Source organism: Antechinus flavipes, chromosome 2, assembly GCF_016432865.1.
Source record: "Antechinus flavipes isolate AdamAnt ecotype Samford, QLD, Australia chromosome 2, AdamAnt_v2, whole genome shotgun sequence".
NCBI lineage: Eukaryota > Metazoa > Chordata > Mammalia > Dasyuromorphia > Dasyuridae > Antechinus > Antechinus flavipes.
The window spans coordinates 316,715,509-316,733,527 of record NC_067399.1 but is presented as its reverse complement, the minus strand read 5'-3'; positions in this window follow the sequence as shown (position 1 = coordinate 316,733,527).

Here is an 18,019-nt window from a genome sequence, read left to right as displayed (position 1 = left end):
GGTCTACGTGATTTGTGGATTGATTGAGTGGATAAAACTGCTGGTAGACAGGACGAGGAAAACAGAACTGCATATCTCTAGATTCCTGCCCTGTCCTATATTTTGGTCTTATTTTTTCTGGACTTTCTCTCCACTTTTAGCCTTGTTTTACTGCTTTTTGTTGTTGTTGATGAATTGTTTCATTTATGTCTGATTCTTTTTTGCAAAAATATAGGAGTGCTTTGCCATTTCCTCCTCCAGCTCAATTTACAGATGAGGAAACTAAGGCAAACAGTTGGGCAAACAAATTAAGTGACTTGCCCAGAGTCCCACAACCAATAAGTTTCCGAGGTCAGATTTGAACTCGGAAATATGTCTTCCTGATTTCATGCTTGGCATTCTATCTACTGTGTCACCTAGTTGCCCTTCCTATTGAATACAATTTTTCATATTCTGGACACTGTTTCTGTTGGTGTCACCTAAGATGGTATTAGTTTTTCTTTGCTTCCAGATCACAATGTTGGTAAAATCAAAATTAATTAGAATAATGGAGTGAGAAAGAAGAAAGAGGGAAGAAAGACACACACACACAGAAAGGTAGATAAAGGGGGGAGGAGGAGGAGGAGGAGAGAGAAAGAGAGAGGAAGAGAGAGAGAGAGAGAGAGAGAGAGAGAGAGAGAGAAGGAGGAAGAGGAGGAGGAGGAGGAGGAGAAGGAGGAGGAAGAGAAGGAAGAGGAAGAAGAAGAGGAGGAAGATGAGGAAGAGGAGAAGGAGGAGGAGGAGGAAGAGAGGGAAGAGGAAGAAGAAGAGGAGGAAGATTAGGAAGAAGAGAAGGAGGAGAAGAAGAAAAGGAGAAGGAGAAGGAGAAGAAGGAGGAGGAGGAGGAGGAGGAGAAGAGAGGCGGAGGAAGAAGAAAAGGAAAAGAAGAAAAGAAAGAAAGAATGATGTTTTCCCCAACTACATTTCTTTCTTCAAACTTAACCCCATTCATCCACTTGATTAGTGTTTATTCCATGGTCAGGTAACAACAATAAAGGCAATGTTTAGCACAATGCCTGGCACATAGTAGGTAGTTAATGTTGAATAAATTGAACTCAATATCACTTTAATATTTCTTAAGCACTTTACCAACAGCAACCCTAAGAGTTATATAATACAGATACATTATTATTCTTATTTTAAAGATAAGAAAACAGGTTCAGGAAGATTAAGTGAATTCCTCCATGTTATTTAACTCGGATGTATTATAGCATGAACTTAAACTTAGATTTTCTGCCTCCAGATCAGTGTATTTTCAGCCTTATAATCTTTCTTCCCAAATAGAGCTCAACTGCCCAAGTTCTTAGCTACATCATTTGCCCAAAACCAGAAATTAGAGGTTTAGTCTTCTCCTTTCCTTCTTCCCTGCCTCTCACCCACCTGCCCCATATATCCTTCAGCTGATATGATTTTTGTTTCAAACATACATCTCATTTGCTATTGTATTTTTCCTTGACTGCACTTAAAAAAAACCACACCTCAGCTTTACCTGACTTGTCTTACTCATTACGGGAGTAGCACTGGAGGAATGATGGAAAACAAATGTAATGGTGTGTGTGTATTTGGGGGGAGAAGGGGGGGATAGTGGCTCTGTGAATAACCTTCCACTTAGAAAAGAGAGGAAAGTGAATAGGATGAAAAGTACAGCAAAGAGAAACTAGGTTTGTAACATCTCCAGCTGATCATTCCACTACAAATGAGAGTGAAACAATCAAATCATAAGATCATGTAGAGCAGGAAGGGACCTTAAAGGCCACCTAATTCAACCACTTCGTCTTACAGGGGAGGAAACTGAGGCTCAGAGAAAGTAAATATTTTACTGAAGATTACACAAATGTTTGATGAAGGTGCATGAGAACGGCAGAATTTGAACTCAGATATTTTGAATGTAAAGTGATCACTGTACTTGTTTAAAGAATAACTAAAGGGATGAAGTTGACAGAATGAGATCCATCCTCAATATTACACAGCTCCTCTTGATTCTTGGTAGATGTCACAAGCCCCGTGCAGAGTCCATTGCAGAACCTCATCTGAATCATTTAATCTATTTTCTCATCTGAGTTTCTTTGTATGTAAAATGAGGAGAGTAATATCTACCTATCTGTTCTACAATGTTAGTATGAAGGGCAAAAGAGATGGTGTGTGTGAAGGTTTTAAAAACTATGCAGATACTTTGCAGCTACAAAGCTATTTTTGCTGTCTATATAATGCTCTAAATTATCTACAATCAGGCAAGGAATGAAGTTTTGAAAGAAGTGGTTTTCTTTTACTTTGGTGACTTAAAAGAAACTTGACTCCTTGATCATAGTGATCCAATAAGTACCATAAATCGAGCCACCTTCAGGGTACCAGACCAGGGTTCAAGTGCTGACACCTCTACTTATTCCGTTTGCTTTCTCCTAAAAGAACGAGTATAGCCAGGTGTTACAGAGGGGCCTAGGATCAAGAAGTCTTATGATCCTGAGTTCAAATCTGGCCTCAGACACTTTCTTGCTTTAGTGATCCTAGGCAAGTCAGTTTGCCCTGTTTGCCTCAGTTTCTTCATCTGCAAAGTGATGTGGAAAAGGAAATGGCAAACCACTCCAGTGTCTTTGCCAAGAAAACCCCAAATGCCAGACAGGACTGGACAACAAGAACTCTGGTGTATGACACTTGTATGTCTGGAGCTCCTTGACCTTAGATGTAGGCAGCAAGATGTTGCAGTGGAGAAAGTATTGGGCCTAGAGTTAGGAAGATCCAAATTCAAATTCAGCCTTGGATACCCACTAGGCAAGTCATTCCATCTCTATTGCCTATTTCCTTAATTATAAAATAGAGATAATATTAACAGCTCCCTTTCATGATTGTGGGGATCAAATGAAATATTTGTAAAGTACTTAGCACAGTACTTGGCACAGAGTACAAAATATCTGTTCTCTCCCCTCCCCTCTTCCCTTCTTTCCTGGACCTTGTGTTGACAGAGACAATTCTTGACAGTTTCCTTGCTCCAGACCCCTACTTAACAGTGACTTGTTCCCTGTCTCCTCAAAATGCTGAGGTTGGGAGCTGGTGGGGAGGAGGGATGCAAAGCCGGGTGGAAGTGAGGGCGACAGAAACCCTGTGTGATAGATTGAAGGAGACTAGACCATTCCCCGGCTGATGGCTGACACGCAGCAGCTGTGACAGGCGGCAATGTTTGTGCTCTGAACCTGCAATCTCAGCTAATGGGAAAGATTGAGGGGTCGGGAATAAGATGTGTCATGTTTCTTCAGCAGCAGCGGATGGAGATGCTGCTGGTGGGGAAGAAAGATAGCTAGTTTCCCCAGCTTCTCAGGGGAGGTGCAGAAACCTGTATCCCTTTCCAGTCCCTTGAGACCTCAGAAAGAGAATTTCCCTTTAGCCAACAGGAACTTGTATTTACTTAACTAGAGTTTCAAATACTTTCTTTTTGATGACTTTGGAGGGAAATCTTCTCCCCAAATGTTTGGTGAGATCATACAGGACTTAATAGAATCTCCCTTTTTGTCAACCAGTGGTCAAATGTGTGGAGGGAAATCTCCCACTAAATTTGAATTAGGCTTTTGGACTTCAGCCTCAACCCTGATATTTGCCAGCCATGGTAAGCAAATATCTTCACCTCTTCTGACTTTAGTTTCTTCATTTGTAAAATGGGAATAATAAAACTGAGCCACTACCTTTTTCACAGTGATCATGAGAAATACACTTTTGTAAATTGGAGAGCTTGGCTAAATAATTACCTTGATACCAGAAATGTCATTAGATTTATAGTCCTGTGTAGAGGGTGAACTTTGGAGAAGTATACTTGAAAGAAGGTGTTAACTCAGTGGAATCAATGAGACAATGACTATCTAGTTTACATATACTTAGTACTTAGCATGGTGATGGAAATAGTTCTACAACTGATGTAATTGTAATGGGGTATTTAAACTGAGGACAAAGTCAGCCATGGACATTCTATCTTTGACTATCCTCGTGGTGGCTCTCCTGCCTCCTGCACTATGAGGGAGACTGGCAGACTGCTGAAGAAACTGGGGACAGTCAATCAAACTGTGAGTCAGACTGCTGGAAGAGACTGTGGAGCAGACTGGTTCAGACTGGGAGACTGAAGGACTTGATTCCTGACTATTCTCGTGGTGATTATTCTGCTGAGATCAAGGCTGGTCCCAAATCCCTCCAGAAAGCTAGTATAGACATTTTAATCCTGGGTGGTCTAGAAAGTCCTATCTGTACAAATTCACAGAAGCTTATATCTAATGAATACCTCTGAAGTAGAACTTTAAGAGGTTCACCTCTCAGTCACCTGTCTTCCTTCAGTCCATGTCCAGATTATTTTGGGGTGTCCTTCCTTTTGGGGCAGTGAGTCAGGGAGGCAGCCATTGGAAGAAGACAGGTGATTGATTCCTTCAGCTGGTTCTAAGAGAGGAAAAAAAAGACTTGAGGCTTTTACACATTTAATAATTTTATAAATAGCTCAACCTGATAACAGTAGTGAGACAAATAGAGAGGACTATTCCTCTCCTTTCCCATATTCCCACTCACTGTTTGCAAGTTACCCATTTGCGATTTCTTTCTACTTCCAAAACAGCCCTTTGTGGTCACTTTAACATGATTTCATCTGGCTGTAACTGTTTGGGATGGGAAGGAGATACTGGGATCTGTAAGTGATTGCTGGGATCTGAGACTTCTTAGGGTAGTTCAAGTTACACTATCCCTGACACAGACACTATGACTTTCAAATGGAATCAACAAGGATATTACATTACAATTAACTTCTGGATTAAATGTTGGTCTCTCAGGACCTAGAGAAGTCCAGATCTCCTCACCAAACCTCCCAACAATGCCCCAGTGGAGTGCTGACTATGCACCAAGAGAAACATCAATAAACAAACAGCAAAGAGAAATGTCTGTAAGTTCCTCCACCCAGCCCAGAAACACTGCCAGAAACCTACAGAGATTATGAGTGAAGACAAAGAAAGCTATGTAGGCATCCTTGACTAGGAGTTAGTGATAGATCTGCACTGAGGCATCCTGTATTCTAGTTACAGCAAGAAAAGGACCAGACCATTGCTCACGCAGCCCATGCCCAAACCACAACAGGAAAAAAGGCTAAGTGAGCATCTGGGAAGCAAAATATGTGGGGTCTTACAGGAGGTCTACTACCAGAATAATTATTTTTTTCTTTTGTGACTTGGAGTTATAGCAAGTGATAAAGTCAACTCCTGGTTTATGATTATGCAAAAAGGAGGATTACAGTCTTAACTTTAGGATTAGGCAAGATTTCTCCACAGTATCCAAGTATATAGGAAGGAATAGAGTTTGAACCAAGCCCCAGGTCTCAGAGAAAAGGAAGAATTATACAAAAATACCTAGTTGAAGTAGAACCAGAGATATAAAATATGATGTTAAATAAGATAAAAGCTAGGAAGAAAAGACTGGGAAAGAATAGTTTGAACAGAAGTTAGTAAATTTTTGCTAAGAATTGTAGATCCTGAGAATTCAAATGAGTTAAACAGAAAGCAATGATTCTATTAAACAATATTGAAGACAAATATTGAAAAAAATCAAAAGATAGAAAAGAGATAAGAGAAAATATAAGGTTTATATCACCAAAAACAACTAGCCTGGAAAAAATTGAAGAGAGTCAAGTTAAGATTCTTTGGAGTATCTGAAAAGCATAATTAAGATATAACCTCGATAAAATATTCCATGAAATATGACCAAAATTGGTCATAAATTAAAAAATATAAATTGGTCAAAATTATTACACCTAGAAGTCAAAATGAAAATAGAAAAAATCTACTAATGATTCTGAAACACCAAAATGAATATTATCTACAGCATCACAGTCAAAACCTAGAGCTTCTAGGTCAAATTAAAAATCTATAAGCAGACAGATATAGGAGCCACAGCCAACATAACAAGATAGGGCAGCTACCACTCATAAAGAAAATCTTGAACTTCATGTTCCAAATGGCAAAAGATAATACCTTAAAACCAAGAAATGCCCTGAAAAATTAAGCATAATACTATGGGGAAAACAAAACTTTATAGAAAACTTTCAAGTATTCCCAATCAAAATACCAGAATTGAATAAAAAACTGTGGAATCAAGAATCAAGACAAAGTTAAAAAGGCATATGGATTTGCTCATTTGGAAGTGGCTATAATTTACTGGGGGAATAGAAACAAGTTTTCCTTCAGATTCAAAGGAGTTAAGACAAAAAGAGGAGCTGGGATTGGTTTTGTTCTGTTTTCATGGTCTTAAGGAGAGGAAAGGAAGGGACAACACAAATATAGGAGAAAGGAAAAAAGATGAAAAAGAACCTGCAATTTCACATAACAGTGGTGCACAAGATTAAGATATATAAATGTGGAGGAAGAGGTGTTGGAGAGGACAGCAAATGAAATTCACTTTCATTTGAACCAGACAAGAAAGATGAACACAGTTACATACACATAAAGAATTTGGTATAGAAATAGATTAAACTCAACTAGAAAATAAATAGTGATAGAAAGATAGGAGAGGAAGACAAAGGAGCAGCGAAAAATTAGTCACGAGAAAAAAATCCAGTACTGGAGCACAGAAGTAAGGGAAGAGTTAAAAGAAAGAGTAAAAATCTTTGATCAAGGATCAGGTGAGGGAAAGAGAAGAAAGGCAGCTGAATATAAACAGATCATAGACCACCACTGTTAAACATATTCCCTTGCTTTCACCACTTTCTTTATAAAGAGTAGGGTGGAAGAGTTAAAAAGAAAGGCAAGTACAAGAGGATAGGAAATTCACAATTACCATAATCTTAGGCATGAATAAGAGAAACTCATCTATAAAATGGAAGATCATAGCAGAATAATAGAAAATGAAATACAATATTTTGTTGTTTACAAGAAACACTTGAAACATAAAGAGTTATACAGAGTTAAAACAAGGTATTGGAGAAATATCTATTACTTGAGGTAAACTCAAAAAAGTTTGGGGGTAGCTTGATCATGATCTCAGATGAGTGACTAAAAACAGGCTTGACTAAGAGATAAACAATGAATATATGGTATATCCATAGGCTCCAGAGATGCTCAAGTACTTCATTATCTATTCTTAATATATGTTCACAAAATAGAATAGCATTTAAATACTTAAAAGAAAAGTTAAATTATAATAATAGGGGGGTGCAATATGTTCCTCTTAGACTTAAAAAAAACTAATGAAATTGTAAATAAAAAAGAAATTAAGGACCTGAATGAAATTTTAGAAAAGTTAGATATTATAGATGCCTGGCAATTACTGAATGGAAATAGAAAAGAGTGCACAAATGGCTTAACTCTTTCAGAAACTGATTATATATATTGGACCATAAAAACTACATCGAGAAAGAAGAAACTTTTAATGCATGCTTTAATGACCACAAGGCAATAAAAATTACACTCAGTACAGAGGCTTTAAAGAGAGAATTAAAAATTAATTAAAGACTAAATTTAATTGTAAAGAATTGACAAGTCAAAGAAATGATCATCAAAATTACTCATAACTTCATCAAAGAAAATGACAATGAAACAACATTAAAATTTTTTGGGATTCAGCTAAAGCAGTTCTAATGGGGAAATTTGTCTTTCTAAATGTTTTTTCAGCAAAAGAACAAAAGATAATTGAATTGTACATGCAACAAAAAAATAAAAAACAAAGTTTTAAACTTCAATTAAACATCAGATTAGAAATTCAGGAAATCAAAGAACAGACTGACAATCTTGAAAGCAAAACTCCATTGAATTGAGAAATAGAATTGAGCTGTTTAAAAACAAAAATAATTTCTAACACTTGAGGACTAAAAAAAGAACTCAGATAATATTCCACCCAAATATATAAGAACAAAACTGATAAATAAGATAAAATTGATTTATAGTTTAAAAAATAAAATATTCACAATAACAACAATAACCCAATATCAGGAAAAGAAATTGAACAAATTATAAAAGAACCTCCAAAGGGGGAAAAACACAAATAAACTATAGGACTATATGGATTAACAGTGAATTCTATCAAAAATTCAAGGAATATTCCAATATTAAATAAGCTATCACAAAAAATTAGAGAACGAAAAGATCCTACCAAAAATTTTATTTTAAAATAATCAGACATCATTATTTTAATATTCTTGGGAAAAAAATCAAACCAAGTAAATTTCACATAAGCCAAATGAGATTTTATTTGTTTAAACTACCAGGAAACAGATTACTATGAAGACTTCTTCAGTTCTAAAAGGCACAGAATTATATTTTTATAGGTTTAAAATGGGAGTGGATTAAACAAAAGGGGAAAAATGTGAAGAATGTCATAACATTTTGTGTTTTACATGTTTACATTTTCAAACTGTGATTTTTTTTTTTTGCGTTCTAAAACGTTTTGCTTTGTGTGTCCTTATAATTTCATAAGACTATTTTTGTCATTTTGATTCTAACGGTGAAGTCTATTTCAATTAGATATTAGTTTTATTCTTAGTTTTATAATACAAATATGATCTTGATACCTAAGAAGAACTAAAAAGCAGAGAAAGAAAATTATAGATCAACATCTCAAATTAATATAGATGTAAAGTATTAAATAAAATATTAGCAAGAGATCTACAATGACATATCCAAAAGATTGCATTACAACCAATCTGGATTCATACCTGGTTTGGTTCAGTATAAAGGAAAATTATAAACAAAGCAGACTATATGAATAGAAAACATCACAAAGACCACATGACAGCATCAATAAATGCTGAAAAAGCTTTTGGCAAATTTCAATACCTATTTTTATTCTACTTGATTTTGAAAAGAATCACTTTTTAGACTTTAATTGTCTAAAAGCTTTGTTGCTTTTTATTTTACTGAAGCAAAAAACTTTCCTTAATATAGCAAATAGTGCTCACTAAAATTAGTGGACATAGTATAGGTAAAGGAAAAAAGCTAGAGATCTTTCCAGTAAGATCAGTGTTACAGCAAAGATGTCCATTAACTCTCTATTATTTGATGTAGCACTAGAAATGCTAGCTATAGTAATAAAACAAGAAAAATAACTGAAGAAATGTAGAAAAAGAGGAAACAGTTACTATCACTTTTTGCAGATGATGTAATATATCTATAGCACCTTAAAATGAAGTAAAAATTAGTTGAAATAACTTCAGCAAAGTTACAGGATAGAACATTATTCCATATAGATTGGTAGTATATATAAAGCCTACCAAACCTTGTGGAATAAATATCAGAAGAAATTCCATTAAAATTAACAATGAAATATATAAAATGTTTGAGAATCTGCCTACCAAAGACCATGTAGGAACAACATGGATGCAACTATAATATAGAAATAAAAACATCTTAATAATTGGATAAACATTAATTGTATTGGTTAGGCCTTGCCAATATAATAAAAATGACAATGCTACCTAAATAATTTACTTTTTCCATTCTATATCAAGCAATGTATGAAAGAATTGTTTGAATGTTGGAAGGGATGAGGGAAAACTGGGACACTAATGCATTGTTGGTGGAGTTGTGAAATGATCCAACCATTCTGAAGAGCAATTTGGAACTATGCCTGGAGGGCTATAAAATTGTGCATTCCCTTTAATTCATCAATGCTACTACTGGATCTGAATTACAAAGAAATTATAAAGGAGGGGAAAAGACCCACTTGTGCAAAAATGTAGCAGCTCTTTTTGTGATTGTAAAGAATTGGAAAGTGAACTGATATCCATCAATTGGGGAATGGCTGAATATATTATGGTATATGAAAGTAATGGAATATTATTGTTCTGTAAAAATGATGAACAAGCTGATTTTAAAAAGGCCTGGAAAGATAGACACAAACTGATGCTGAATGAAACAAGTAGTATCAGTGACACATTGTACACTGTAACATCAAGTTTGTGCAATGATCAACTATGAAAGACCTGGTTCTCCTCAGTGGTTCAGTGATCCAAGGCAATCCCAATAAACTTCAGATAGAAAATGTCATTTACATCCAGAGAGAGAACTATGGAAATGACATGTAAATCAACACATACTATATTGTATTTTCCCTTTTTCTTCTGTTTTTTCCCTCTCTTTGGTTTCTCCCTTTTGTTCTGATTTTTCTCTTCCAACATGATTCATAAAAAATGTGTATTAAAATTAATGTACATATATAACCATAAAAATAAAGAATAAAATAAAAAAAGAATGATGCTTTAAAAAATAAAGTTCTTACAGAGGGAAACAATAAAAGAAGATAGAAAAAAGATAGTCTACCAGTATCATTTAATAAACTATACTGAAATGCAATAATTGTCAAAACAATTTGGTTTTCCTTAAAAATAGAGAGGTTGTTAAGTAGAACAGATTAGCTATATAACAGATGTGTGTTAATTAACATAATAGCAAAATACTCAATAAACGCTGATAATTAGTAAAATTAAAACAACTCAGGTTCTACCTCACACCCGTAATATTGACAAAGATGACAAAAAAAGAAAAATGACAATTGTCGAAGGGATTTGGAAAATAGGTCACTAAAGTGCTGTTTGGCAAAGATATGAATTGGACTAGTCATTCTGGAAAGCAATTTGGAACATTACCCCCAAACTCACTAAACTGTACAAACTCTTTGACCTAGAAATACCACTACTAAGCCTGAATCACAAATAGATCTTTTTTTTCAAAAAAGATGTAAAGGTGTGTGTGTGTGTGTGTGTGTGTGTGTTTATATATATACATACATATATAATTTTATATACATATACATAGACTTGTTGTTCATTTATTTCGGTCATATTTGACTATGATCCTATTTGGGGTTTTCTTGGCAAAAATATTGGAGAAATTTGTCATTTTCTTTTCCAGCTCACTTTTTCAGATGAGGAAACTGAGGCAAATAGGATTAAGTGACTTGACCAGGGTCATACAGCTAGTATCTAGGCTAGATTTTAACTCAGGGAGATGAATCTTCCTGACTTCCTATCTATTGTGTCACCTAACTGTATTTGTATACATATATGTGTATATGCATATACACATATATGTATGTATGTTACATATATTTGTTCTTTTTTATATAATAAAGAACTGGAAACTAACAACTGAGTTAAATTAAAATTATAGGATGTGAATGCAATGGAATATCATTGAGCTTGCAATGCAAAAAGGAATAGCTTCAGAGAAACCTAAGTTGTTAATGAAATAGTGTGGAGTAAAATAAGCAGAATTAGGAAATTTATATTAGGATCCAGCAAACTATGATCTGAGGACCAAATCTGGCATGCTGTTGATTTCATTCTTAGCTTTTGGACAAGAGACAAGTGAAAAACCAGATTTGATCCACCGGCCATAGGTTGCTGACCCCTGATTTATATAAAGACCATTACGTGGTAAATAAAACAACCCTGAAAGACTTTAGAACTATGATCAGTGCAATATAATGATAAATGCAATGACTGACCACAATTCCAGGGAACCAATGATGAAACATGCCATCTGCTTTCTGATAGAGAGATACACTTACTGTGCAAAATGAAACATTTTCCTAAATGTGGGAATTTGTTTGCTTTACTATGAATATTTGTTACAAAGATTTTTTTTTCTTTTTTCTTTTCAGTTTAGAGGGTAGGAGAGTAATAATAGGACCATCACAGAAAGAAAATAAAGTTAAAAGAAAGAGAAAAAAGTTATCGAAGCATTTTAAAAATACAGAAGAGAATACAAGGAAGGATAAGGGAAACATGGGCATGTGGGGCAGTGTGAAAGTTACATGTTCAATTTATTATATGCTTAAAAATAATAACAGACTGTGTAATATAGGGTCACAATATCATATACAATTATTATTTTTTTCCTTTTCTTTTCTGTGGAATTGCTCATACTATTTGGTGATTAAAAATTCAGAATATAAAAAACAAAATAAGAAAGAAAAGCCTTCTGAAATGACTGCATTTCTTCCTTACAACCAAAGGCAGAAAAACAGAGTGGAAAAATACCAAAACGCTCGTCTGAGTGAAACAAATTCTTCTAGAATCAAGCCATAGATACCCATTCACTTGTAATATGACGTCTCTATTGTGTTACTGGTGGATATGTAACATCTATACTATGTTATGTGGTCAATGTATCCTAGCTATGCTGAATGATGCATGGCAGGTGTGTTTTATTTATACTGCTTGTTTGGAGAGGTTGTGTTATTGTCTATACTGGCTGATATGTGACAAGTGTCTTTTTTCCCTCCACCTGGAACAGCATTTTTCATACCAGGCTTGCCCGCCTGCCTGAAACAGTTGATCCTCTCTGTTTTGGAACTTTGCCTTGGGGCTGAGATTTCCTGATTAAGTGAATGGGTGACTGGAAACTCCCTCCCTCCACTATATGCAGTCAGTCCCTGAAACTGTAATGCCTTCTCTGGGGCTTACTCTCTCAATTTACACTGGACTATGAGGTCAGATTCCTAAAGGGGAACTATTTTTCCACTCACAGTTCTAGTGGTAACCCTGAGAAGTTATGCCTTATGACACTGTCACTCACAGTGGTCCCTTAGCCAGAGTGAGCTGAATGGGCATTCCCTTACCATATACTCATCTCAGCCATTTTAAAAGTCCTAATCATTTTTTAGGATGTGGCACAACTTGCTGCTGTACATAGTGATAGTCCATATAAGAAAGCATTTTTCTCAACTCATTTTCCCTATGTGAGAGAACACTAAGAAAGTTCAGCCTGCCAAGTGGGCTTTTCTCTATTTCAATACAACATAGAACACAAATGTGAATTTCAACTAATTGAATACAACAATGAATATCAAAGAGGGATGATTTTTTTTTTCCCATTTGACTATTCCACTGACCACTCTCACTTTGATGGACAATATATTGTTCACTTTAAATAAATCTCACAGTAAAAAGAGTCAGTTTGAAGAATCTATGCAGGGTCACTGGGCTTCATAGGTAGAAAGGAAACAAGCATTTATTACACACCTACTATATGCCAGACACTGTGCTAAGTACTTTGAAAAGATTAACTCATTTGATCCTCAACAACTCTGAGAGATAGGTGCTATAATTATCCTCCCTTTATAGTTGAGGAAACTGAAGTAGACAGAAGTTAAGTATCATGTCCAGAGTTATTATAGCTAACAAATTATCTTAGGTTTGGATTTGAGGCTCAGGTCTTTATGATTGCAACTTCAGCACTTTACCCATTAAATTACCTAGCAGTCTTCTATACCAAAATACGTGGTTGATGGAAAAAAATACCAAGGTGGAAGCTATAATGGAGACTTTCAGCAATGTCCTTTTCCTGGCTGGTCTTCTCCACCCAAACCAGAGAGAGTCAGGATTCAAGGTGAAACATCAGGTGACAATGAAGGCTAGCATCCCCATAGGTTGGGAAATAAATTGAATAAGTTATGGTATATGAATTAGTGGAATATTATTTTTCTATAAAAAATGATAAGCAGGCTGACTTCAGAAAGGCCTGGAAAGACTTACGTGAACTGATGCTGAGTAAAGCAAGCTAAGCCAAGAAAATGTTATATATAATAAAAACAAAATTATGTGATGATCAACTGTGATGGACTTGGCTCTTTTCAACATTCAAGGAAATTCCAGTAGACTTGGGATGGAGAGTGCCACTTGCATCTCGAGAGATAACTATAGAGACTGAATGTGGATCAAAGCATAGTATTTTCATTTTTTGTTGTTGTTTGTTTGCTTTTTTTTCTTTCTTGTAGTTTTTCTCTTTTGATCTGATTTTTTTTTTGCACACCATGCCAAATATTATAGAATTGCATATGTTTAACTTATATTGGATTACTTGCTGTCTGAGAGAGGAAGGAGGTAAGGGAGGGAGGGAGAAAATTTGGAACACAAAGTTTTATAAAAATGATTGTTGAAAATTATCTTTGCATATATTTGGAAAAATAAGATACTATTGGAGGAAAAAGAATAATTATGGCTAACTTGTCATTAACACAAACCTTTGCAGCTGAAGAGCAGAATTCAACCACTGATTGTTTCCCCAAAATGGCCATTTAAGTACCCTGAACAAGCAAGTACATTCCCTACCCCAAAGATGAGACTGTATTCTAGATTAGCAAAATATTTTATAAATGCAAGAGTATTTAGTCCAGTCAAACTGACTCAAGTCACACAGCTACTTTGTAGTGGAATTAAGATTCAAACCCAATATTACTGCCTGACTTTCAGTCAAATTTTCTTTCCTTTTGGCTATTTAATCACTGGCAAATCATGGAACTATACATTCAGAAGCCTTTAGGACTACAACAAAATCCTTCTATATTAATATTTATATGAACCAATGGTTCTGAAAAAGCCAAGCTCTAATCCACAGAAAAAGATGCCAGGTCATTTGGGTCCTTAAACAGGGTGAGTTGAATGAACCATACTTGAATGTTGCTACAGAGCAAGGTGGTAAGCAAGAATGAGGAAACTTTAAATTGGACCAAAGAAAGTAATTAATTTTAGAGAGAAAGAAGGATTTTCTATGTCATTGTAAGACCCCCAATATGTTATTTGTCCAGTGGTGAACCCATGTGACAGCATCAGGAACGGGCACATGTTCACACACATTAGCATAAATGAATGCGTATCTTGTTACTTCCATTTGCTGACATTTCCTTTTGCATTCATGCCCTTATGAGGGGGACACATTCCTTTGACTGAGCTTATTAGCTTATTACAAGAACAAGTTAGTGTCTCAGTTTCTATCTAAAGGTCTCTGTGTGCAGATGGCTTTATGCAGGCATTTAAAAATTTTTTATTTATTTAAAATTTTTCCTCAGTTACATTCAAAGCAATTTTTTTTACATTTGCTTTTAAGATTTTTGAGTTCTAGGTTCTCTCCCTTATCCCCATCCACAATTAAGAAACCATTTGGGGGGCATTTTCTAAGGTGTGAGCATCTCCCTAGATAAATAATCACAGAATTTTAGAACTAAAAGGATCCTTTAGTCCCAGGTGACTAAATTTTACAGGTGGGGAAACTGACATAAAAAGAGGAGGTATAGCATCAAAGGATCATAGATTTAGAATTGGTAAAGAACATCCCAAAATCTTAATTTTATAGATGAACAATCTGAGATGTGGAGAGTTTTAGTGACTTGTTTAGGACTACATAGCTAAAAAATGTTTGAGGCAGAATTCACTCAGATTTTCCTAAGTCCAAATTGAGTGCTTTATCCACTACCCCTTGCTGCTTCAAAGTTACATGATTAAAATGTGACATCTGACTCCTTTTTTGGTGTCTCTTTGGTGTGTGTGTGTGTGTGTGTGTGTGTGTGTGTGTGTGTGTGTGTGTCCTTGGTCATAGGTATACCTTTGTGGAGAAATTAGATAGTAGAGTGGATAAAGCATTGGGAGTCAAGAAGATTTGAGTCCAAATTCAGCCTCAGACATTTCCTAGCTGTGACCCTGAGCAACCTACCTTGTGTTTGTCTCCATTTCCTCAGCTACAAATGGGAATGATAACAGCATTTAACTACCTTGCAAGGTTGTTGAGAGAATCAAATGAGGTAATAATTGTGAAGCGCTTGGCCCAGTGCCTGCCTGGCACATAGTGGGTGCTATACAAATGCTTATTCTTTTCTCTATCGTGGCTGTATTAGTGCGTTCTGAGAGATGAGGGTGTATCCTCAGGTTCTGCGAGTCTCCTGAAGGTCTGCGTGTTCCTGGACTTGTAGGTGTGTGAGTCTCTGAAGGGCCTGTCCCTGGGAACCTGTGTAGCTCTTGCCCGCCTCTGCCTGGCTGGCTTGGCCTGGGCACTGAGAGTACCCTGCCTTCCAGGTCAGCCACCGAAACCAGAGCTGTTGCATACCGCCAGTAATTACAGCAGATAAACTGCTCCAGTTGAGGGCTGTTGTCCCTGGTTGGCTGCCAGCCATGCGGCCCCAGGCTCCGCCGTGGGAGTCTATTCATTTTAATAAGAGGTACACCCTGTGTTATTAAGAAGAGTGTTTATTACTGTCGCCACGCGCTGACAGCAGCTTCCATCATCGTTAAATGGCAGATGGGGGGAGGACAGGGGGGCCTCCTGCTGCAGCTTGTCTAAGGCTCAGGCCCAGCTGGTGAGTCTGGGGTGGGGGTGGGGGGTAGAGTCTCTCTACTGAAGGCTGCAGGGCCGCCCCTCTCCAGGTGGGACCCAGCGAAACTGGAAATTGCTCTAGAGGCAGAGGGAAGGATTAAGGAAGATTTCTGCCTGGAATCCAGATGTTGCACTGAGAAGAGAAAGGGAGCACTCTGGACTGGGTTCTGGCTCCTCTTGGGCACCTTGGTTTCTTCTGGAATTAGGAACTATCCACTTGGCCCACTTAGCCTTTTTCCTAATTTTTCTTTTTTAAAATTATTTTTTTCAATGAGCAAAATTAATTCCTTCTTGCCCCAAATCCAGTAAAAAACCAAAACCAAACCCCTTGCAACAAATATACATAGTCAAGCAAAATTTAAATCATTGAATTGGTTGGGTCATATAGATAGATAGACAGATATAGATATAGATATAGATAGATATATAGTTTCATTCTGAACCCTGAGTTTACCCTGCTGTCAGAAAGTTGGTAACATGCTTCCTTATTAGTTCTATGGAATCATGGTTGATTATTACATTAATCATGATTCTTAAATCCATCAGAGTTGTTTGCCATTATAATGTTATTTTTATTGTATAAATTGCTCTTGCTTTTGCTTACTTTGCATCAGTTTTTGTAAGTCTTCCCAATTTTCTCTGAAACTGTCATCTTTATATGAGTACTACAGTATTCTCCTTGTTCTTTTTAAAAGTAGATCTCGGTACTAAAGAAGGGGAAGGGACCTGTATGTGCCAAAATGTTTGTGGCAGCCCTGTTTGTAGTGGCTAGAAGCTGGAAAATGAATGGATGCCCATTAATTGGAGAATGGTTGAGTAAATTGTGGTATATGAATGTTATAGAATATTATTGTTCTGTAAGGAATGACCAGCAGGATGAATACAGAGAGGACTGGCGAGACTTACATGAACTGATGCTAAGTGAAATGAGCAGAACCAGGAGATCATTATACACTTCAACAACGATACTGTATGAGGATGTATTCTGATGGAAGTGGATTTCTTCGATAAAGAGAAGATCTAACTCAGTTTCAATTGATCAAGGATGGACAGAAGCAGCTACACCCAGAGAAAGAACACTGGGAAATGAATATAAACTGCTTGCATTTTTGTTTTTCTTCCCGGGTTATTTATACCTTCTGAATCCAATTCTTCCTGTGCAATAAGAAAACTGTTCGGTTCTGCACACGTATATTGTATCTAGGATATACTATAACCTATTCAACATGTAAAGGATTGCTTGCCATCTGGGGGAGGGGATGGAGGGAGGGAGGGGAAAAATCGGAACAGAAGTAAATGCAAGGGTAATGCTGTAAAAAAATTACCCTGGCATGAGTTCTATCAATAAAAAGTTATTAAAAAAAAAGTAGATCTCGGATTACTGTACTTGGAGTTGGGCTTACCTGGTCCATTCTTAATCTTTAGGAAATTTCCTTTATTACCTATTTTACCTTCTCTATGTCTAGAAATTCAAAGAGAGGAGAGGAGCTAGTAGAGAAGTGATGAATAGGAAAGGAATCAGTTGGTCCTGGAAGATGGAAAGGGTATGACTGAATGAGGGCCCTGGAAAGTGCAGTTAGATTCAGAACTGGATTCAGACTCAGATCCCACAAACTTGCAGTATGATTTCTATCTCAGGAATTGGTCATTCTGAGTACTCAGCTCCTTTCAGTGAACTTGTAAGGGAGTTTTGTAGTTTCTTGGCTGAAGGCTGTTTTGATCTCATCATGGGTACAGACTTAGGTGAATGGTCTAGTGCTGCAGACTTTTCAGACCTTTCAGACTTTCCTACTTGAAGAGAGAGAGCTCTGACCAAACTGTCTCTAGGTAAATGTAAGAGCTAAGAAAATCTTTTCATAGCTGAAAAAAATAGAGTTTAAGAGAAAAGGAAATAACTTGCTAATAAG